The following is a 24355-nucleotide window of genomic DNA, read 5'->3' on the forward strand; positions in this document are numbered from 1 at the left end:
GATAGAAGACAAGTGTGAAACATAAGGATCAGAAAAAAAATTGAAGGGATAAAAATTCAACATAAAATACATGTTAAAAAAAAAAAAAAGAAAAAAAGGAAGTAAATTGTACATATGTCAAAAGTGTAAAAGGGGCAGTGCAAAGGATCAGCTGAAGACAATGTGTACACGACCAAAGATATACAGAGGTCAGAGGACAGTTCACCACCCTGATGGCCTGAGGAAAGATTTTTTTCTCCCTTTCTTAAAATAAATAATCAAATTATTATAAAACTATTGAACTTTAATCTGAGATCTTCAAGGACTATCTGCTACAATGCCTGGGCAAAATAGCTGAGATCAATATCACAATGATAATATTTTTCTGAAGTCGATGCAGTGAACTCTGGTTCACATCGAGTTACATGAGACAAAACTCTTCACAAATGTAAAATAAACACCTCAATAACAAATTTTGGTCAGACTTTAACTTCATTCTTAATGCAATTTGCTTGAAAATATGAACAAGGACAACACAGTCTGGTAAAAACAACATGGTGTAATCATATCGTCACAATATTATTACACCAAAAGTCAATATATGATGATAGTGACTTATTATTAAACCCTATCTACAAGAAATAAACGCAGCACACAGGCCTCTGCTAATTCACGATGACAACTCTTACAGTTAATTGTCATTACACTGACTGACTCACTATGTTTACCGAGGATTTAGAGAGTTTAAGTTTTGTGTATCAACACTGTATGCTACAGTGTAATAAAGAAAGATGCAGGAATTTGTCTATATCCAACCCCGAGCAGTTTCAATGGTGTAATGAGGAGTCAAGTGAGAATGGGAATTATCGTAATGATAACAAAGGTCTATGCACCATAGCTTGGGGCTGTATTGTAGGGCATTACCATAAAGATGCAATGTGCTTGTATTGCAGGGTTTTTGTGAGGGAGCAGGCCAAAGAGATAATAACTATTAGTAGATGACAGTGCTTTGTGGGATTCCAGCTGTGGAGCCCAAATTTCCATACAGATAGAATGGCTCTGGGTGGATGATATGCGTATGTGGGGGAAGGGCTGGGTGACTCTGTGGACTCATCTCACACACACACACACACACACACACACACACACACACACACACACACACACACACACACACACACACACACACACACACACACACACACACACACACACACACACACACACACACACACACACACAGTGGTGTGGAAGTGGGAAATCTCAGTGCTGGACCCTGTCTTGGTGTCCCCAGTCAGACTTTGGGGTGAGGTGAGAGCCTCCAGTTTGAACACTGCAGGTCTCTGAGGAGGAACTGTCCAGAGTACTGAAACAGCCCACTGTTGCTCTGCTGACAGCTTTCAAAGTCAGGAAGTGCAAATAGCTGGGGCTGTGTGTGTGTGTGTGTGTGTGTGTGTGTGTGTGTGTGTGTGTGTGTGTGTGAACAGCAGACCAGAGATTTCCATCAAGATCACATGCAGGTGAGAGGGTGTGCAACATACTTGTCAGCACCACAGATTGGGGGAAATCTTGCCGAACAAACAAATAAAAGCCCCCCTCTGAAAAAGAGGGAAACAAAGATCTGCACTTTCAAGGTTACAAACTTTCACAAGCGCAGACATTCCAGAAATACAAGGTGTATCTAACATGTATGGGTGTAAAAATGTACTGCTTAAAGAATTTGAAAACATTTAGGAAGATGAGAGGTGAGAAGGTTCATACCACACTCATATCTTCAGTGAATATGAAGATACAGCCAGAAGCCGGTTAGCTTAGCTTAGCACAAAGACTGGAAATTGGGAGACTCCTGACGGACCATATGTCCACATGTGACTTAGCCAGTGCTACCGCTGATGAGCTATGCTGCATGTATGTATACTGTTAGCTGTAGAAGAAAAAAACACATTCATCCAAACACAAGAATATATCATTGGTATCTTCCGTACACCATGCTGGTAGTGTTATAATGGATGTATGTCAGTAGGAATTTATATCTGAAGATGTAGTTGTTCAGTAGCTTGTCTTCCCTCTTTGTTATCTGATGCAAAACATTCTGAATGGAGTTCAAGGAAGTTTTCACTGGGCTACAGACCCACACATCAAAGCATTTGAGTGAAGAATTTTGTTATAATCGATCTGTGATTCAGCGAAGCTTTCAAAATGAGAGACTGTATTGTCAAACATAGATAGAGGCCAATGAATAAAGAAGCGTGGCAGATTGATCGAGCTTATCTTTGGCTATATTCATCTGTCATGTAACTTTGGCCGTGCAGCTTGTGGTGGTCTATTGAGCACCTTGTTCCTTGTTACAAAAAACAAAGTTTAAACATTTTTCTGAGGGCAAAGTCACTGTGCCAAGCCAAGATTTATTCTGCATGTTAACGTACCATAAAACCACAAATGCTGTACTTAGATTTCTTTTCACCTTTGGACAAAGCCATGCTAACTGTTTCCCTGTGTTTCCAGATTTTATGCTAAATAGCTGTTGGTTGTAGCTTTATATTTTAAGTACAGACATGAGAGTGGTATCACTCTTCTCAGCTATCTCTCAGAAAGACAGTGAATGTGGCCACTTCCCAAAATATCAAATTATACCTTTAAGGTTCAAAACTGGAACTGGTTTTACATAGTAATTAATTCAACTGGTGTTCCCTCTGTGTGAACTTGAGCAGCAGCTTGTGAGAGTGTGTCATTATGACCCAGAAAGGACACGTAGATGTGAGGATTCAGGGCTGAGTGAGACAGAAAAAGTGTGAGATTGGAAGGCAACTGTGATGAATTATCTATGGGAGGAGGTTAAGTTAATAATAGCAATAGCTGTGGTGGTGGAGTGTTAAAGTCTGCCTGTCTCCTGTGCTCCACTCAATCCGCTGGTGTAAATAAGTCCACAAACATCTGTAAACAATGGTGCACACATTTTCTATCAAACAAACACAGCTGTTTAAAACGGGGCCCCGGAGATTGAACAGGTAAGAGGGCCGGGATCCCGGGACTGAGCAGCTTATTTGGGCGACTTCCAGTGCCAGACATGCTCTGTGCATTTATGTAAGGGCGAGGCTAACAGAGAGGAGACAAAGATAGTGAGAGCAGAGAGCGTGAGGACACCAATCATCCTGTAATTATCCCCCCGGTGTGTGAACTGTCCAACTCTCCGTCCTTGATAGATTCACCTGACCTAATAACACAACACACAGCCACACAATGGACTGGAGGCGGGATAAAGACAACACCATAGATCAGCCAGGGATCAGCAATGAGACAAAGACCTAACATCTGGGAGCTGCGGTGAAATTAAAGAACCGAAAGACTGAACCAATCCTGTTACAGCTTTCCTTTAATAGCCTGGGAGCTGCTTGAGAAACGGCACAAGTGAGGTAATGCAGGATTCAATTTCATTTGATATTAAAGAAACACCCCTTGGCATCGCTCTGCCTCTCTCTCATACTCTTTTCCTCTGCTGTTCACATCACTCTCTTACCTTAGAGTGATGTATTAAGCCATTCAAATTAACAATGGAATGACTTATTCTAATACGCCCGTCCCGAGGAGAGCCTGGGATGATGTTTGCTGGAGTGGGACATCAACACCACACACCACCTCTGAACCTCAGGCTGGGCAGTGATGCGTGTCGCTCTTTTCCAGATAGCCCAAACAATCTGGCCAGCAGTCCGTCCAAAAGCAGACATTCATATGATCATTATGATGTGGAGAGGGTGAATAACACCACTAAGCCTGTCATTACTGGACACAAAAACGACATCTCCCAAAGACGAGTAAATACATGTCCTCTCCGAGGTGGAAATGGGAGAAAAAGAATCAGTAAATACACCAAAGTCCTACAACGAAAATGACTTCTTTTGGAGTTTGAGGCAGAGAAGCTGAAGCTGTAGTCTTTATGAACTTCAGCAGCAGCTTGTGAAATCTCATTACCTCCTCTCATCCAGTCTATGTCTGATACAGACTTCTAAATCATTCATGCCAAGGCCTTGGTCAGCTGAATACAAATGAGGATACAGTGGGTGCTCCATCTGTCCCTGAGGGGTGTGCAAAAATAGATCTGAGAAAAGCACAGTTTGATTGATGCTTCTACACTCTGAATAATGATCGGTTCAGAGGTCAAACTACTTCAGTGACATGCATTATATCATTAATTACAGACATCAATAAACAATAGGACACTGTCCATATGTTTTAAGTGTGCTTATGCCTCCTCTCTTCCCTGCTGGATCATTTCACAATTAGTAACCGTTGCACAGTGACCTTAAAAATACAGAAAAAAGACACTTCTTAGCTATTGATTGCATTCTCAGAACAGCACACCAGAAAAATGTGGCGTAGTAATTACAAGTGATGAGAGAAGCACATTTCGATCTCACAGTTACATATGCAATTAAAATATTATTCATTACCTCTTAAATAAAAGCCTGGTTCTGAAATCCCATTAAATTTGGGATAATTGTGTGTGTTTAATTATAATCCCTGGCAGGATGGAAGGAAGGGAGGAAGCAAGTTTCGGAGAAAGTAACAGAATGTGCTCTGACCTAGATAGCGGAGGAGACATTTTGTTTTAAAAGTGACCTTGCTGTGAAACCTCAGCTCAGAATAGCTCAGATAGCTTTCCGTGGACTCTCAGTGCACACACCTATTACTTCAGCTTCTGGTTAAACAGAGCTTTAAGCAAAGAACGGGGCCATCAAATCCTCAATTATTGCTGATTAAAAGCTGATCATTTTAGTGAGAGTATGACACTTTAATACTGTGATACAGTCGGACTGGTCACAGCTACAGTGCTACTTTGTACAGTTTGATGGGCTTATACAGACATAATGCAAACTACAGATGATGGCTTTTCATTTGTGAGTAACTAGTACATTTACCCAAGTAATGTACTTCAGAACAATTTAGAGTACTTCAGGAGATAACTGTACTTTACTTGAGCACTTCCATTTCATGACAGCTGATAGCTATAGATACTAGTTACTTTGCAGATGAAAGGATTAGCTCGGCATTCTGGGAAATGTGCTTTCATGTTTTCTTGCTGAGAGATAGATGATAAATGCAAGCTCATCACCTAAGCTTCACCTTTGTAAGTAATTCTTGTATGTATGTGATTTTTACTGTTGAATTTGATGATACACGGTGCATGTTATGGATTTGATGGTAGTACGATGGACAGACTCCTGCATCAATGCTGGGTTTTCTCACTTCAAGGACCATGAATATATAGGAATACAATGTTTGGACCTTGTTGTGTGTTATCCTTGACATTTTGCGCATATGTGTGACCTGGCATCCTCTCGCTCTCAGTGTTAAACAAACTGAACTAAACTTAATCTAAAAAGCAAAAATGAAGACGACGGTATGAGCCTGTACTGCCAAGATACACTGTAGCTCCACATGTAACCTCCTGTAAAACTGCAAATTACAGAAACTGAATTTTTTACACTTTTATGTACAGATTAAAACAATCAAGATATAACACTAATGAGCTTTAGAGGAACTGGTTGGTGGATTTTCTTACCTTTGGACAAAGCCAACTAGCCGTTTCTCCATATTTCCAGTCTTTATGCTAAGCTAATTGGCTTAGCTTCATATATACCTCTACAGACATGACAGTGGTATCAATCATAGTATCAAGTGAATGTGCATTTATGACAATATCAAAGTGTTCCTTTAAGATTTTAACATATAAAACCTATGATCAATTAACAAAATGTTATGTACTTACAGATTGGACTCTCCCGAACTACCCAGCTACTAGATTAAAATATGACATGTCAGTCACAAGGGCCATTCTGCTGCCTAATGGGTGCTTAGCTGATAATACTTTAGCACTTTTATTAAAGTAAATTTTTTAAATGAATGACTTTTACTTGTAATAGAGTATTTATAAATTGCTTTATTGCTACTTAAGTAACAGATCTGAATGCTTCTTACACCACTGCATTTTTAAAATTTCTTTTAGATTTTTGTCCACAGATTCACTGCCGCCTGTGTATGAGCTCATGTTTAAGCTGTCTGCTGCCCCGGCCCAACATCCCCTGCTGGCTCCGTCAGAGCAGCTTGGCTCGGGCCGGTGGCTTCAACCTGCAGGCAGCCGTAGGACAGCCCAAGCGGAGCTGTCTGCCACTCCTGTGCTTCATTAGGAAACAAAATATAAGGTTTCCACTCCATTAGGAATGACTTTAGGAGTGAAAGCACATAAGACGCCGACTCACCTCATCAACAATGCATTGCAATAACGGCTGAGGATGAATGAGAGTGAGCAGAGGGGGGGGGGGGGGGAGAGAAAACAGCATTAGCCAGTATACAATGTCTTTACAGCAGAGTGGAAAGGAAAAAAAATCATTAATGCAATAAAATGTGGTCAGATTAATCAAATGCCTCAAACTCTTATGAAAATATTACAGGGAGAGAATTTTCTATTACATCTAATGGTATCTAATCTAATACTGGCAGTTAAAGGCTTGGGCATCTATTTATTGTGAAACACAATTTAGGAAGTTTAAAGGGACGCAGTGAAGCATGTGTGCTGCATAGCCGTCAGGAACATAGGCAGAGATCTTTCCCTGCCATTTTCTTTCCCCCAACTCATAAAAGCTTACCATTAAAGACTGTAGGTTGCTCTGAGTTTGGGGGAGGAATACACACGGAGGAAAGGCAATATGTAATTAGCGTGTCATAATCAAAATGACCCTCTCGGACACTTTATGATCAGCAAGACAAAATTACTGCACCACTGGTGGCAATCTGTGGGCATGTGTTAACACCATTAACATAATGAAAATACACAAATGTTAATAGCCCGACTCTTCATACGGGTGAGGAGCTGAAGCACAATGTTAATTTCAAAGTGCATTTTCGCTAACCTGCAGGTTGTGGGGAAATGCCAGGCTGAGGAAACATACAATCTTTTTGTAAATGGCTTGGAAGAAGAAGGAAAAAAAGAGTCTCCTTGTCTCTTAAAACAATCTGTGAAAAGTATCATTCCCCTGTCGCACATCTCCAGTGAGAGACTCTGTGGAAGATCTCATTTTCAATTAAAATCTCATTTGCTTGGAAGTTGAAATGAAATCATGTTGTGAATTAGCACATGAATTTACATACTGGGACGGCTGCCAGTGTGCAGGGAGACTAATTTACCTTAAAGACTGATTTTTTTTAAAAAAGGATCTCAATGATGGCGTGAGAGCAATGATGCGTATGTGAAAAACTGGATTGTAAGATGTAACTAGTGAGGAAAAACAAACGTTGCTTGTGTTCCTGTACAGTTGAAGAGCTTTTGTTACAGAGGAAAAGAGTTTCTGCAAACTTATTAATATAACAAGGAAAAAAAAGTCACTTTGCAAACTTTTGAAACCCCCACAAAAATATAATGGAAGATTGTAGCTGCAGTGTTAATGGGTGCATCAGATTGGAGCACTTGAAAATGGAAAGGATTTGTCAAACTATTGTTCTTAATTATGGATTTAAAGACATTTCAAGTTACAGCAGGAGACAAAGAAGAATCCAGTGTTCTTGTTAACATCTAGTGAGGAGTATTGACAAATGATTTCTCTTCACACCTCAGCGCGAAAGCTAACCATCCATAGAAAAGCTTGTTCTCGTAATTTGTTAAGTTTTTAAGATTCCCACCTGCATCTACCTATATCTGATGGTCTTACACTCGGAATACACACCTTCAATCAGCTATCCACTGGGCCTCAGATTGTCCACAGTAAATTACTTGCTCATTTCGCAAGGCCTTCTCTGACAAAGCACTATAGCTGTTATTGATTCATTCTTTCAATTAAATAAAGCTTTGCTCTCTCTCCACTCCTTGTAAATACCTAGAGACCCCCTATCCAACACAATATCCATTCTTTTTACACCGCTAACATTATCAGTCTGCACGCAAAATTAATTCCCTCACTATTGCTGAAATAACTATAATTGCAAACTACACGGAGAGAGAAATTGTAAAGGGGTTTTAATATACATTTCCAGGTGTATTCTCCATTTGTTCAAGTCAATAACATTTTTCATTAACATTTGTAATAAAAAAAATGCAAGTTCTGTCCCCTGCTCATTTCCTTCTTAATTCAGAGATGAATTCACAGCACACTTTCCAAACTGCTATGCACTAGACTTTCTCATTTAATTTGGTTTAAGACATCCAAATGAGATTAATGTTGGCTATCAACAATAAAACATTTTAATTTACATATTTATCAGCTGAATGAGCCATGACTCACAATAGGTAAGATGTATTAACATGATTGCATGTTGACGCAACATTTTAATATAATAGAAAATCAATGGATGAAAATGGATAGCAAGTGTAAGAGTGCAATTCTTGTCTTTTTAGATATTGAGTTTTGAGTTATTTCTTTGACAGACTATGTATTTGTAAGGATGCCTTGAAAATTCCATTTGCTACTTCAAAAGCAGCACACTGTTATGTGAACAGCTGTATTCTTTTGAGGAGGAACTAAGAAAAAAAAGCTGAGGCGGTCAGTGTGCAAGGACAGTCAGGTGTCTCCATAGACAGGCCAAGAAGAAAAGGAAAGAAAAGGAAGGAGAGAGACCCCTGTCTGTCCCCTCCCCTTCATTGTTATCCTGCTGATGATCCTGCAGGTGGGCAGAAATCAGTGTGGCTTGGCCTCAGCTGTACTGAGGTCAGCTCTCTGCTCGTCTGTGCTGGAATTATGGGCTAGCCTTTTGCCCGCGGCACACAGATTTAGCCGTGACCCTGAACACGGCCTCCCCCAGAGGTTGACAAATTTTATCACCACATTTTTCCAACTTTGCTCAGAAAACCAACCTGACTCGTCAACCCACAGCCAATCCAGCCCCACCAGTAGCTTCCCTAACCTCATATCTCATCTCAGACATAATGGGAAAATCAGACCTCTGTGAACAGGAATCTTTTAAGATTCATGGAAAATAAGGGCATGTGCTGGAGTGACGAGGGACAGTGAGTGCTCACAGGCTTTACTGCAGGAAATTATGAGAGAGAGTTGTAATTACCAAATTGTCCCCTCTTTTAGAAAAGGATGTTTACACATTTCCTCAAATATTTCAAATAATAAATAATGTAAAATCATCTTTCTTTTCACCTGTATAAAACTTTGCTCTATGTTTATAGTGCCAAGTAAAATAAATTATAACTGAGTGGTAATAAGTTTTCTTCTTTTCAAAATTATACATTTCTGAAACTTGAATCTTAGACAAATGATTCTGAAATGTCCACAAAGTCTACAGAATTTGTCTAAATACTGCATAGGATAGTATATGTTTTGAGCCTAGAAATGTTTTGTTGAATTGTAAAGTGAACAGAAAACTACTGTACAGTCCTATTACAAATATGTGTCTCAGTTTTGGATGTAAATCTAGTCTGTACAAAAAAAAAAGAGCCAACACACGAGGCATAATAAATCAGAAAGCTCTTTGCTAGCGGCTGCATGCACATTAGACCACATCTTCAAGATTTTCAGAGCAAACCGTAGAGCAAAACTCCATTACCTCCTGACACAGAATGCAAATGAATCACAACATGGGGTGGGATGGAATTAAAGACCCTTCTCTAATCAATGACAAGCCAGGATGAAACCCTCTCTTCCATGGCTCTGCCATAGGCAAACTTCAAGCCCCCTGAAAACACACACACACACACACACACACACACACACACACACACACACACACACACACACACACACACACACACACACACACACACACACACACACACACACACACACACACACACACACACACACACTTGTGTGCACACATGCATGCACACGCTCAAAGACAGACTGACAGACACACACATGCACACATTTTGGCATGATATCTCTGGCTATTTTCCAGCTTGTCTTTTGTAGAACTGGTAGTGAGGACGTGAGCTTATTGCATGAAGGGAGTCTTGTCTTAACCTGCTACAATCTTTCTGTTTCACAGGATTTCAGAAATAGCATGTGATTTTGTCAGGTGGATGGTGTCGGACTCAGGCTGTGAGGTGAAGGGAAGAGCTGTGTCTGTTCTGTTGTGCTCTGTTCTGCTCAGACAGATGCACAGGCCTGTGTAAATGACAGCCTGAGCCCGAGGATGTCTGCTGGCTGCCGCGCGGCCTGCTACAGCCTGCAGGTGAAGTGTCTGTGGCGCCATATGGAGCAGGGAAAATTAACAACGAGAGGAAATTCTCCACAACAGCGGGAGGTCTTGCTAGTCTCTCCTCCAAACAAAATTTAAAGACGTAGAGAAACAAGAGAGGGGGAGTGATAAAATTAATGGGGTTCAACATTTTAACACAACACCGACGGCAATGTTTGCACAGAAAAACAAGAATTCCCTTTACAGTTTAGTCACATTGCACTCCTCTATTATAAATCAGTGCCTGGCTTAAGTAGTTTGACCTGTTCTATAAATGTACATTAACCCTGCTGGTGCTCCCTCCCAGGTTCTAGTCTGCTCCACAAGCCCAGCACAGTGGCTGTTAGTGCAGGTGAGCTGCCTCTGTCTCTGGTGGCTCCTTATGCTTGCTGCCATCATAGCGGAGGCGCCCCATGTGGAGCCTCTCTTGGTTTGGGTCATTGATTACAAAGAGCCTCCTGGTTTTGTCTGACAGATGTGAATCCATGCTATTTAATTTGGAGAGTTACCCTCAAAGGGACTACCATTAGCTATCCAATCTGACCACAAATAGTGTTCCATTAAGCAAAGAGTTTGAGAAGCTCTGGTGGTGCGTCTCCTGACAGCATGGAGGAAGCCTTGGCATATTACACTGAATGTTAAATGCTTGGTTGTTTAAACAAAAGGGAGATCTTACTTTAAAGAACGTCTTTGTTTTAGAGATACATAAAGAGTCCCCTCAGCGGGATTCTACAGGCATATTAGAGCTGAAACTGTCCTTGTTTAGTGTCTAAAGAGGGTGGGGTTGGTAGTTAAAATGTTAATAAGTGCAATTCAGTTTTAATTTAACAGCCCTCTGCATTCCTAATTACTCCACTAGCTGTGAATAAATGAGGAAGAGAGCTCATCTCTTGCCCTCTGCTTTCAACACAAAACACATTCTTACCATTTCCGATATGGAGCTAAAGAGGACTGTGAGGAAAGTGATCTCAACTCATCGTCTCCTCATGAACAAAGCAGCATGGCTCAGTTAGCTATTTTAGCTATTATTTTCTCAGTAGGTAGAGTCCTTCAAATCTTTGTGAGTGCTTTTACGGATTTTGTTGATAGAGTATAAAAGGCAAGTGTGAAAAGTGCAAGAAAGCAAAGCAGAAAAGATTCAAAGAAGAGGAGAAAATAAAAGGAATCTGATGATCACAAATTGTTCTTTTTAAAACATTCAACAACAGGAGCACGCATCCCTGTGCAGCCATGGAATAGAACTGTGCATAAATTACTTTATGTAATCATACAATGTAGATTAGCATGATAATGGTGGGTGTTAATAGATGCCAGGAAGCAGGGAGTGACAGCACTTTGAAATGAGACATGCTTGGGGCAGTGGGCTCACACACACTCATGCATACACACAGCATTGGGGAATAGCCAGTGAGGCTCTCGTGCCATTACGACAAATGTGAGTGACGGGGAAGAAAGCCACATCTAGCCAGCTGCCTGAAGGCTGCTACAGTATTTCCACAAGTCTATAGGCTCCTGGTCTCTTGGGGAGCCCTATTAATTGTGAACAAAATGGTCCACCATTAGATCTAATGCTTTTAGAGACCAGAGGATATCTTACCCAGCCACCAGGGCAAGATCTCTCAAAATCTCTCAAAATGTTGCTGAAATGATGCCCTCCTAAATCAGCCAAAATTTTTACCTTCAATTTTCCAACACATGGATTTAACCTATAGTCCGAGACCAAAGACATTTCAGTGGATGTTTTCATTGAATTTAGGTTTAGTGTACAGTAGAGTTGGGTGTTATAAAAAGTAATAAAATTAAAGAGGATATGATCAAAACACGTCTTGTATAGCAGCAGTGAGATGTGAGCGAGCAGATCAGGTGGGCTGCAGGTCTAATCTCTTACTGGAAAGCCAAGGTGAAGAGCAACCAGCATGATGACAGGGTTTTAAAGACAGCTCTGCAGTCACCCAAAAACCCTCATTTCTAACATCATTGTGCCCATTAGTTAATCAGACTAAATTTAGCCCCCTACGGAGACAAAAGAGGGCTAACAAGGAGACTGGGATAAACCTAAGAATAGGTCAAGGGCACTTATTTAAAAAGCCCCCTTGAACACAGTTGGCACATTCAACAAAAATAACAAATCCCACTTCCTTTCATCCTCCAAAGCCCCGGCAGATCACAAAGCCCGGTGGGGGTGCAAGGTGGAGACATAAGGACCTATAGATTTACAGAGCAAGAGGGTGTGACCACTCCTGTGGATTAATCCAAATCAGAATGCCTTTAAGACAACAGCAATTTGATCAACTCTGATCCGGCTTATCCACAGGTCGCCCAGATTTGTGCTCATGCATGGAGAGCAAGAGCGACACTAAAACTCCTCACTGTGGAGTCTTAATGCAGCTTGAGAATGTGACAATATATTGTGTCTTTCTAAAGCTTAATAGGTTGTTTACTTTGACAGTATTGCCAATAATTGACATAGCCACGATAGAAGCAATTACCATGGCAACTGCCAAAATAAGGGCCACAAACAACGTAACACTACACAAAGGTTTGACATTCAGAATCAGTTCTATGTATCATGTTCAGCATGCGATTACATAAGTCTGACTGAATTTCCTTACCGACCTCTGACACACATATTCATACACACATATTCTAGACAGAAAAAGGGGCTCCTGCTCAGGGAGCCTGCAACGCTGACCTTCTGACAGCCAGGGCTGAGGAGAAAGCTACATTCATGAGCAGATCTGGGGGTCAACGTCACCACACAAGCACCCCGAGGAGAGCTGACTGAAAATTAATTAAAAACGCTAGTGTGCAGTGAATGACGGGCCGCTTTTGTTGGTCGTCTGCATTGACGGAGGAGGCAGGACGGTCCCATGTCCCTGGTGCTGGTGAGCCCCTGGTGGCCTCAGCCATTGTCTCGCTGCCAAGCTCTTGCCTTATCAGCGGCAGCAAATCAATGAAGCTGCTGTCTTGTTTGTGCAAATGGTAATTACACCATCCACATTTTTGTGCATTAAAACAATCACATCTTAGTCAGGAGTAAGAGGGGCTGGAGGAACATGGTGGACATTTAAACAGACTTTTGGGATATGTGCCAAGGTAAACAAAGGAAGCTCATTTTTGTTTCCATCCATGCATTCAGTAAAATAAATAGACAAAAGTCATTGCCTGTTGTTAACCCACATATCAACCAAATATACACCAAATGACACCCCAACAATCTCATGGATAAATCTTCCACAGTCTGTGGTCTTCCCACAGTGATATAGCGGAAAAGATTTAGAGTGCAAAAGCATTTAAGCAGGATGAAGCTCAGAGTTTAATGTGGTCCATCAATCCCATTCACACAGGGTTGTAGCGTCTACATCTGTCCTGTGAGACCATCAGAGTAGTTTAGTGGCATGTTGCAGTTTAAAGGTGCAACAGAAGAGTCAGGTAACAAGGGACAAAATAGTCTCGCCAACTCTCAGTTTTAACTACCCAGGTTCCCTTTGGCCCACACTCATTAAATGCAGAATGCATTTGTCCTTGTAGCTTTTCACACACACACACACACACACACACACACACACACACACACACACACACACGCATGCACCCACTCACGCGCACACACACGCACACACACTCACGCACGCACATGCACACGCACGCACGCATACACACACACACACTGTTGTTCACAACTCACCACATCCAAAGGCAATAGCCATTAGGTGCAAATGGATGGTGTTCTGCCCAAGTCTCAGCTGAACGCATGTTTCAGGAGCAAAGCAAATGCAAAGGCCAACAGATCCATTAAACCCCATCCAATAACACTGTCTCCACCACACTGACTACTACTTTTGCAGAATAACACCGGCATGAGGCTCAGCCAAAATATCTCAGCAGATGAAGGTAAGAGTTGTTTGGTACACCACTGAGTGCACTATTCTAGCGAGTATGAACTTGTATTTTATACAACAGGAAGAAGCACCAAACTGGAAGAAGTGGATAATGATTAAATCATCATTTCATCACTGTAGAGTCCAATTGGTTGGTGGATTAATTGATTACTTGATTAGCAACTAGTCAATCAATTGTTTGAATCATTTTTCAAACAAAAATGCCAGTGATTATAGGCAGTGCAATGGGCAAGTTTCACTATTTTCTGACATTTCGTAAACCAAACAATTAGTTGAGGAAATAATCTACATATTAATTGATAAGGAAAATAATCACTGGTTACAGACAAGATAAGAAAGGAGTGAGAAAACTGTATACTAAATAGGGCCATACGATTCTGGTGTGACAACACAGGAGGATAACACTGATACTATAAACCAAAAGGTTTTAGACATACTGAATGGTTTCTATGTATGTGTAGTCTGAACCATTTGGAATATCGATATAATCCAATGGCTACATAATTTACAGCCGTATCTTATGATCATGTTAATGGTCAAACAAATCTTTGCCCTACAGACTGCTATCAAACACTTTTTCTGATGAAAACAGTGTAACATTTAAAGATCCACTTAAGATCCAATTAGGCGTTTTAATACAACAATGTTGCGAAGGAGGAGATCTGTTCTTGGCCAATATGGGCCGGGAGAGTGATTACAATAATATAAAACCCTTCCAGTATAAATACTGGAATGTGAGTATTGTATTAAGAGTTAAAAATATGAAACTATCCTTTAAGATGTACATACACAGTGCAGCACATGCATTCACACAAACAGTAATATACAGAACTACATTCTGATAATGTTAATGCTCATTGATGCAACAGCTCAACAACAAGGCAAACAAATCCTTGTACTTCAGACTGGTTTCAAAGAGTTATTCTATAATGAAAGCACTTAGAGCTCCATAAACCTATCTCAGCCAACTTAATAAGAAAGACAAGAAACATATGATGCTAAAAAACAAGAGAATAACATCTTTTGGATGGGATAATACAAAAACAAAGGCAGGAGAGTGCTCTGTTGTAGACTTCAGGACAGGCTACAGGGTCAAATGAGTGTTGGTAAGCTGTATAGCCACAGTCAAGTGACTCAATTACCACATTTGCTCTTTGTGTTGACCCCTCAATTAGTGTGGCACTGTAACAATCTGCCGACCAAATACAGTCATTCATCACCAACTGCCCAAACCACCAGCCTGCTTCTCAGAGCCAGTTCACTAGAGAAGAGGGCAGGCAGAGGTCAAATTAAAGTCTGGCCTTTGTAACTACCCTCCTTAATATCCTCAGTTCAATGGGATAAGCTCTGATAGCTCCACAGTCATTACACAAGCAGTGCAACAAGCCACTAGGCATTAAGGTAACAAGGAGAAGACACGACTGCATGACTCTAACTACAGCGCTGTTTGTCGGAGGTTGGGGGATTCAAGATCATTCACTCTCTGATGGTGATATAACGACGTATATAGGTTTTGGAAAGTGCAGGGAATCTGCAGGTTAATAACTATATTTGCACCCTCCTTCTCAAAGGTAATGAACAATGTTTAAAAGGAGTGCGGTAAGTAAGGCTAATGTAGGAGTAACTAAGGGAGCGATAGCACAGATATCCAGATAAGGTCTAAGTGGGTGTTAGGGGGGTGGCTGTTGCCCCACCAGCTCCTGCCATGCTAGACCATTCAGAGAGGATCAGAGCTCTTGGTTTCACTGTCATCACTGGCCGGCAGAGCCAGGCTCCTCTTACCCCTCTCCTGCTGTGGTTAGGGTTGCAGGCACAGTAAAAGCGAAGCAGTGATGATTTAATTATGATACTGGTTCATTCAGTCACCAAGGTTAGGTTTCCAGTCAAGGGTGAACTGATATGAGCTAAGTTTGGTTTAGGCTTACAGAAGCACATGTTGGTTCCCAAGCAGATAACATTTAATCTCCCAGGAAGACTGGCCAGAGGGTGTGGGGTCTCTGGGGGGAAAAAAGTCCCACTCTGGAGTCCCACTCAGCTCTGTGTAGCCAGGCCTGTCGCTCTGCTCTCAGAGGCCTAGTTTATTCATGATAGATAACTATCCACTGTCTTGCTACCTGCACCAGTTCATCTCCTGCCTGGCAAAGTGAGTGACTCACCTCACTCTGGGGGATTCAGTTACTCAGAAAACTGCTTCACAGGTTACTGACTGACTGCTTTGATTAATGGCCAAAGTCTGAGTGGTAACTATCATAATTGATATTCAACTCAACCTTGTCAGCTATAGTGCCACTTAACCTTACTTAACTTCATCTTTTGTAAGACAAAGCAATGTAGCCAGCCAGCGAGTGGCTGCCTGGCTTCTGTTTGTCAGAGCAAATCCCTCCCCACACAACTGTTCAGTCTGTTATGACTCCAGGGTCTTCTCTTCATTCCTCTCTTCACTTTTTAGTTTGACGGCTTACTCTTCCTTTAAACTACAATCAATACCTTTTAAGCAAAAATTGCATTTCTTAATTAAAGCAAGAGGGCTATATCAATCTGGAGCCATTATGCACCAGGCCTTATGGTGTCTGACATTTAGTTGTGATTACACCAGTGCCTGTATACTGTCATGGAAGTCATTAGACTGCTGTCATCTCAACATGTTTTCCTGGCCTCATTAACACTGCTTTCAGATTGAAACATGACTGCTACCTATAAACTCAAACTTGTAGGAGTGGTTACTTTTTCTATTAGCATTTTTACAGAGGGATTATTTTGATGAAGATATTGAAGATGGTATTGAACATGGTCAGTCAGTCCACCACTTTGGCTCAGGCTGTAATACATCAACAACTATTGGATGGATTGCCATCCAATAGTTGTGTAGACATTCATGGTCTCCGCATGATTAATCCTACTGGTTAACCCGCCTTCATCAAGTCAAAATTTGTGTACAATAATTTGGTTTATGACCAAATACCTACAAAACAAATGATATTCCCATCAACCTCAACTTTGCTTTAGGTTTAATTAGCATTGGCATGTAGCTCAAAGCACTGTTGTTCCTGAATACCAGCCTCTCAGAGACACTGGCATGGGTGTAGACTCTTAACGGGCGTTGAGACCAAAATCAACGTACAACTTAAGGTGTTGCAGGTGGGGAAGCGTGTTGTTTCAGAGACCACTGAGACCTGAAATTCAATCCAGGAAGTCGTTTGAGTACGGACACCAAAAACACAGCACAGGATTTTGCAACTCCAGAACATTATCATGGCTGCCATTATGTTACCTTTCCTCAAAATGATTGCAAGGTAAACAGTATATCAAAAAAGTCTATCAAAAAAATGAACTTGCATGTATGTGATTGGCCACCGCAGTGTCTTGCCAGATGACATTGTGTTGTGTCAAAAGTTGACCCAGGTGAAACATTTTTGCTGGATGACCCCGAGTTGGCTGCGTGCCAGACTGGCTCCATTCAAATGGATGAGAAGGCTGTGTTTTTTTAACGCAGTGCTACTGTTGGTCTGAACGCAGCATTACTCTTGTTTCTGTAGGGGCCATCAGGAAATGTGCAAATAGCAAAGCCACATGAAACAGAGCTGTAGTGAGCCTGACCTTTGAAATGGTGTCTCACTCACCTGCATCTTATTTACATTCACATCGGGGCCGTAGTGAACGCTTTGACATCAACTATTCATGGTGCTTTCTGAAGCGCCCATCAGATGACAGTCATGACCCTTTGTGCGAACAAGGGGCTGTGTTTCAAATACTGATGCTCCAGTTCACCGGGACCAAGACCAAGAGTCTTACTTTAATTTAAACGTTTTTTGCTTTACATGACCATCTTTTTCTTTTGTGAGGCCCTTTTGGGCACATTTTTAAATATTGGGATACAAATAAATAAAAACCCGACTTGTCTTTACTTGAAAGGAACACCATCTGCTGAGCATTTAAAGACCATACACACTATTCAGTTCAACACCACCTCCCAAAAAGCTGTTGTTTCACACTAACCTGTGAAAGAGAAAACAGAAAACATACATCAAGAGCTTGACACAAGTGCCAGACTGGGAAATTATTTTTAAGTAGCAGTGTGGTTCTTGAATGATTGAATTCACTTTAACATGGATAAAATGTTCACTGAAAAGTAGCTTGTAAAATAAAGCAACATATTTCTTTCGTCATCTAAGGTGCAGCCTGAAATAGTACATATTCTTCTGCAAGCACTATACTCCCATAGCTCTTTTTTGCTGTTGTTTTAATTAAAAAGACAGATGGGTGACTAAAAAAAAGGGTGTATTTGTGTGTATTCAAACAGTTCTCTTTCTCTGTGTAACTGCACGCGATCCTGCCTGACAGATACACAGAGTAAAGCCCAATAGACCACCTGGCAGAATTATTTTCTGGGAAAGCAATCTAATGTAATATCCCCCATGACCTGCTCCACACAAATAACCCAGGCGTAGCGGTCAGCCTGGTTGGGTTTTTACAGGAGTCGCTTCATGTACATGAGGTGGAGCACAAAACAAATTATAAAGCAGGTAAATGGCCACAAGGCTCGGCCTCGCATGCTATACTGAGCACAATGTCGCACACCAGCTACAAACAGAGAAAGCATCCCACGCAACATCTATTCTGTGGAGGCTGCTGGAAACTAAATGATATTGTTGGTGTTAATAATCAATTCTGTGGGATTAGTTAAAAGTGGAGGGCAAAACACTAACAAATCAGATGGCTTCTGCTAAAACACCGCCATAAAGACATAGAGCAGCAGAGCATATAGATTTTCCACAGGGCTCAATTGTGTGAGAAGTTGTTGGGCTTGCATTATTGACTTTCTCAGTATGGTGGAACCGTGGTAGTTAGGTGCCTTTCCTCAACTCTAATTATGGTGTCATAAACAGGATAGACCATTAATGAAACCCACTCATGGCTTTAAAACCGCAGATAGGATTTGGAGAGGAAAGGGGAGGGGGGCTAAGAGAGGTCTTAGAGTAGTCATGGTATCAATCACAGCAAACTACTCCTCTGTTGAGTAACGAGCATGAGAGCTCGTCAATAAGTCAGCCAAAGAGCCAACAGACTGTAATAGAGACACAGCTGAGGATGGAAGACAGAGGTATTTGACCTGAGACTGCCTGTCATGTTCACAGGGCCACGGCTGTGCATCATCGAGGAGAAAAAGTCACTCTGCCATGTGCTGCAAAAATCAGTCTGCAAAAATCAATATCATACAATATCACTGCATGTCATATATTTCCCATCTCTGTTAGAAAAAAAAAGTCCTCAGAATAATCTGCTTTTAATTTTCTTCTTTTGGCTGGTGAAGCACGGACCTACAACCTTTTCCCATGCTGTAAATCAACTTTTACAGAAATGAGAAGTAACTAACTAACAAAGGAAATTTGCAAAGGTCAAGCTGTATGATTGAAATGCCAAGGACGCATCTCCCCACCTCTAAACATCTGAGCAGCAAAGCAGGTCACCTCAAGTTCAGCAGCTACGAGAGGTGGTAGATCAATATAACATCTAATGTACAATAAAACCTTAATACGAGGGAGAAGAAGTGGACGGACAAATCTAATGACAAATTTGTTTCATCTGATTTTGATAAAAGCTGTCAGAGGAAACCTGCGGAAACAAGGTCCCCATACTGGCATTATGGGACAAGAATAATACTCTGAAATAGCTCAGAGATACCTGAGGTAAATTTAATTTCCTTTATACCAAAGGTCTATGTCTTTGGTGCGTTTTTAGTCTCTGGTCAAAGCTGTTCTATAAGAAAAGAGTAATCACTCTCTTGGACATTGACACAAAGGAGCAAAAAGCAATGGCAGTAATGGATGTACTTTGTCTTTTTCACATGTGAAAGAAGATAATACTGTACAGGCTCCAGTAAAAAAAAAAGGTTTGATGGCTACATTTGCATGACAAGAAATAATTTGTCAGAAGTATGAGGGCCAAGTGTAAAAATGACAAAAGTGACATTTTGTCCAGTGTATTTCAAATTCTGTACTTGGAAATCTAAAAAAATCCTCACTGCAATCTGGTGTCCATCGCACATTACTGTTAGTCAACTGAAGTCAATTTCATTTATACAGACCAATATCACAAATCACAAATTTACCTAAAGGGACTTTACAATCTGTACAGTGAAACCTCAGGAAGAGCAATAGAGGTTGTCCCTCTTCCAGGACAGACAGACATTCAATAGGTGCATTAGCAAAATTACAGCATGGAAAATCAGAATGACAATATTATAGATTGATTACGAAGAAAAGCCATAGAAAATAGAGATCTGACAAAAGCTAAAGCCACATTTTATACATTATTCAAAGAAAAGCAGGGGCGTATTTAGCGTTTATAACCCAATCCTGTAATTGTTTATAACCGGCAATGTAAGATGCTTTTTTCCGGCTGCACAAACCAGTTGTTATGTAATGGTACATGCAGTATTATTTTGTCTGTATATTTCACACAGTCCACACACATAGAATTGTCATCATGTCTTCAAACAGGATAAATCAGCAGCCACACAATGCCACAGATGTTGTGCTAATTGGGCATGTGTAGCTAGGTGTCGAGGGTCGGATCGTATGCATTTGCAATAAGTATCACTAGTGTTGTGATGGTCTGAATTTAAGACTATATTATATCCTGTAGAAATGAACTACAATGCTGGTAAAACTTAAAGGAAATTATTTCACTATAAAAAAGTCATCACATAAAGCTTTAAGTAAATGTTGAATACAGGACTATTACATTAACTGGAGTAATACTCCATTAAGGTATATATGTTTTTTCTGGTGTGTGAGTGTTTGAGGTGATGGTGTGACACGTGGACACGACTACAACATGATGGCCTCAGTAAAGCCATTTTGATTTTCTAGAGTGAGAGGCTATAAAATATAATTACAACATGTTTTACTATTAACTTCAAGACAGAGTCGCAACAGCCAAAGCAATTTCATGCTGCCTGTAAAAACAGTATTCAACAAGAGGGAAAGGCAGAGTCATGGTTGAGTGGCAGAGGAGCGTGAGCGAGGTGTTGATAGCCCTCTACGGGTTAACCATAGACCAAAACAGACACACGCACTGTATACCTTAACTAGACAAATCTATTTCAGACACATATTAGATAAATATTTATATACCATAAACTGTATCAATAAATCCCTTGGGGAGGGGAGGCTATTCCACAACATGTCAATAACTGATTTCAGCAGCAGATAATCATTTTTCTCTCAATGGTGGAGCTTGATATGACGTCGATACATGCTGTCAGAGTTCATTTTGGCTGTAGCAGTTAGAAAGAGTGTCACTGAGGGGATATGGCACCCCTCTATTCAGCTCTATTGATTGGGAGGCAGTGTGTTAGTGGGGGGAGAAGAACTGGCTGTCATGTCTTATGTCTTATGTTGTGCACTGTATTAAGCTGGAGGGAGACTATGGGCCATGTGGAACGTCTACAGCTCCATTTGACCGCAGTGTTACAGAGGACACAGGGGACTCGGGCCTTTTAATTGTCTCATTGAGACCTGGCTGCATACAAGTAGCCATGATACACAGGAGGGGGAGAGCAGAGGAGGGTTCATGGGTCTGAAATGGCAATTGCACAACAGTACTCTGATACGATGAACATATACAATCAGTCAGGATAAAGATCTCACCCTTGGCGGCGTGAAAGGGGGAAGTGAGCAGCGCTCAGGAAAAATCAATACGGAACCGCTCATTTTGGAGGGACATGTGTGTCACAGTCAATAGGAGTTAATAGGCTGGGTTGTTCAGTGAAGACAGGCGGCTTGGGAGAGCAGCCCACTCTGACAGCTTAATACATACTGAATGGCAAGCTGGTTGCGTGTAACAGTCACTATGGACACATCAAGTGTGGAATGGAACCTGATGGGCGCAGGCAAAAGTTAATTATAGAATGGAGCTGAAGGTCTTACACACAGAAGCACAGAATTACCCATCCAGTAATCAGAACAGACGCATGCAGCTGACCCACAGTACAGACATACACACCACACACTTATTCTATATTATTGACTATGACTGTAATATGCACCATGGAGGAAAGTTTGTTTAAAGCTGCCATTATGATTGGTGTTTCAAACCAGTCATTTGTTCATTTTTTAAAACTCTGTTTGGATTTAGATTTTATTGTCATTTAGTCACAAAGGTTTTCCTGTGCATTCGTACTTAAAGGGACGATCATGGAGAGACAAAAAACAAATACAATTAATTAGCCGAATTTAAGAAAAAACATCAACTGAGCATTTTTTGTGAAAAAAAGACACCAAACTCCATTAGTTATCATTATATCAAAATCACATTAAAATGACCAAATGTGTAAAAACCTTTCACATTTCACCTGATATTTTTAAATTTAAAGCTAAAATTGGCAAGAGAGATTCAAATGGCAAAACAAAAGCTATTAATGTGACTTTCTTTAGATTTTTATTTAAAGCTTTGGAAATGTTTTATTAATTGGATTATTGCAAATTTAATCATCATACTTTATCATGATGTTTACTTTGAGATCTGCCATTCACAAAAGCTTTTGAAGTAAAGTATTTACCTTTTCTAACCACTGTGATGAATTTATACTGTATTATGAAGCATTTTGGAAACAGTTGTAACACTTCTGGTTGTGATGACAGTTTGTCTTACATTGTATTTTTTATGAAGACCTTTTTGATGGAAATATGTCAGCTATGAAATGGCCTACAACTACAAACAAACCTGATATTATTACCAGGACAAAAAACAAATAAAAAAAAATCTAAAATACCAACTGCATCTGTGTTGTGACATTTCAGACATTTCTCTGTTCATCCAAGTAGCTTCATCATTTCTAACCTGCATCATAAAGTCTGGATGACTGAGATGACTCCACATGAACAAGTCACTGTGTAGTAGGGACAAAGGCAAGAGATAACTGCTAAATACTAACGTGTGCTCACCTGAGGGCTTTTCCACATCATGTGTAGATCTCTTCCCTGCTCTAATTAATCAGCGTTGTACCAACAGGCTCGTCACAGGTTAATTGGCTCAGAGGACGGGTGAGGGACCTTGTGGCAAAACAAACAGAAACACATTTTCCAGAGTTTCGAAACATATTTCGCCTTCAGTTGAACAAGATCCAGATCAGCCAAACACAGGGAAATGGCTAATAATAACTTAATTAATTGGGGTCTGCAGGTCACACTGTTTGGTTCCATAAAGAAGGATTTTCCTCTTAATTAGTACCCATTAAGACCTAATTTGGATTATTATCATCTCTTAATTTTATCCATCTAATTAATAATTAATTACAATTTCAGTATACAGTGGAGTTCAAATTATCTTTACATTTTATTTTACAAATGACAGGAAAGCTGCATGTCATGGATTAATTCAGAGAAACATTCAGAGGCAAGTCTAAACTAGTACTATTCTGTAGAGCTCCTAGTAAACCTACTGGCTCTTAGAAGAGTCATTGCGAGAACACACAGGGTTTAGGATTAAAAATGCAGAAAAATCAAATTCAGTTTGACTCTTGTAGCAATGTTTAGGAGTCAAGGAAGGAAAGGTGAAGCAGGCAGACTGTACCGAGGAAGAGTGAGAAGAGAAGTAAAAGGGTCCTGGCTCCAATTGACATTTCAATAAGTGGAACAGAGCGTTAGCAATCCATTCCCAACTTTTCTGAAACAATTATTGAGATGGTACCTCCAGGCGATGTATGTTCCTGGTCCCCGGAGTCCTGCTGGCTGAAACAGTAATTGACTAAATTGTAGAACACATCGGGGCCATTTACAAATTTGCCAAAAATGAATCGTTTAAAATGAAATGAGGGTGACTCTCAAATTAGCAAGGAGTATGATTGAGATGTGGCTCTGGGAATTAAGAAACATGATTTAGAGCTCTGCAGAAAGGAGCATCTGTGAATAGTCCAGTGTTACTCACCACCCTGCTCTGACTCGTATTTAAATATCACTGTGGTTTAACAGATGTTCAGGAAAACGCTACAATTCATATTTAAATGTTCAATGTGTGATTGATAGATAGATAGATAGACAGATAGATAGATAGATAGATAGATAGATAGATAGATAGATAGATAGATAGATAGACAGATAGATAGATAGATAGATAGAGAGATAGATAGAGAGATAGATAAACAGATAGATAGATAGATAGATAGATAGATAGATAGATAGATAGATAGATAGATAGATAGATAGATAGATAGATAGATAGATAGATAGATAGATAGATAGATAGATAGATAGATAGATAGATAGATAGATAGATAGATAGATAGATAGATGTCT

The 24355-nt window shown here is 40.5% G+C and overlaps 1 protein-coding gene across 2 annotated transcripts in view; it reads right to left on the reverse strand.

Annotated features, from left to right (window-relative positions):
* The window catches only part of iqch (IQ motif containing H), a 63710-nt gene that overhangs the window by 6213 nt on the left and 33142 nt on the right, over positions 1-24355 (reverse strand). For both annotated transcript variants that reach the window (XM_056387878.1, XM_056387877.1), the window contains exon 23: positions 23006-23113. The gene's annotated coding sequence lies outside the window, so the exon portion shown is untranslated. The remainder of the gene's footprint in view (positions 1-23005; positions 23114-24355) is intronic.

This window comes from Seriola aureovittata, chromosome 10 (assembly GCF_021018895.1).
Source record: "Seriola aureovittata isolate HTS-2021-v1 ecotype China chromosome 10, ASM2101889v1, whole genome shotgun sequence".
Taxonomy (NCBI): Eukaryota; Metazoa; Chordata; class Actinopteri; order Carangiformes; family Carangidae; genus Seriola; species Seriola aureovittata.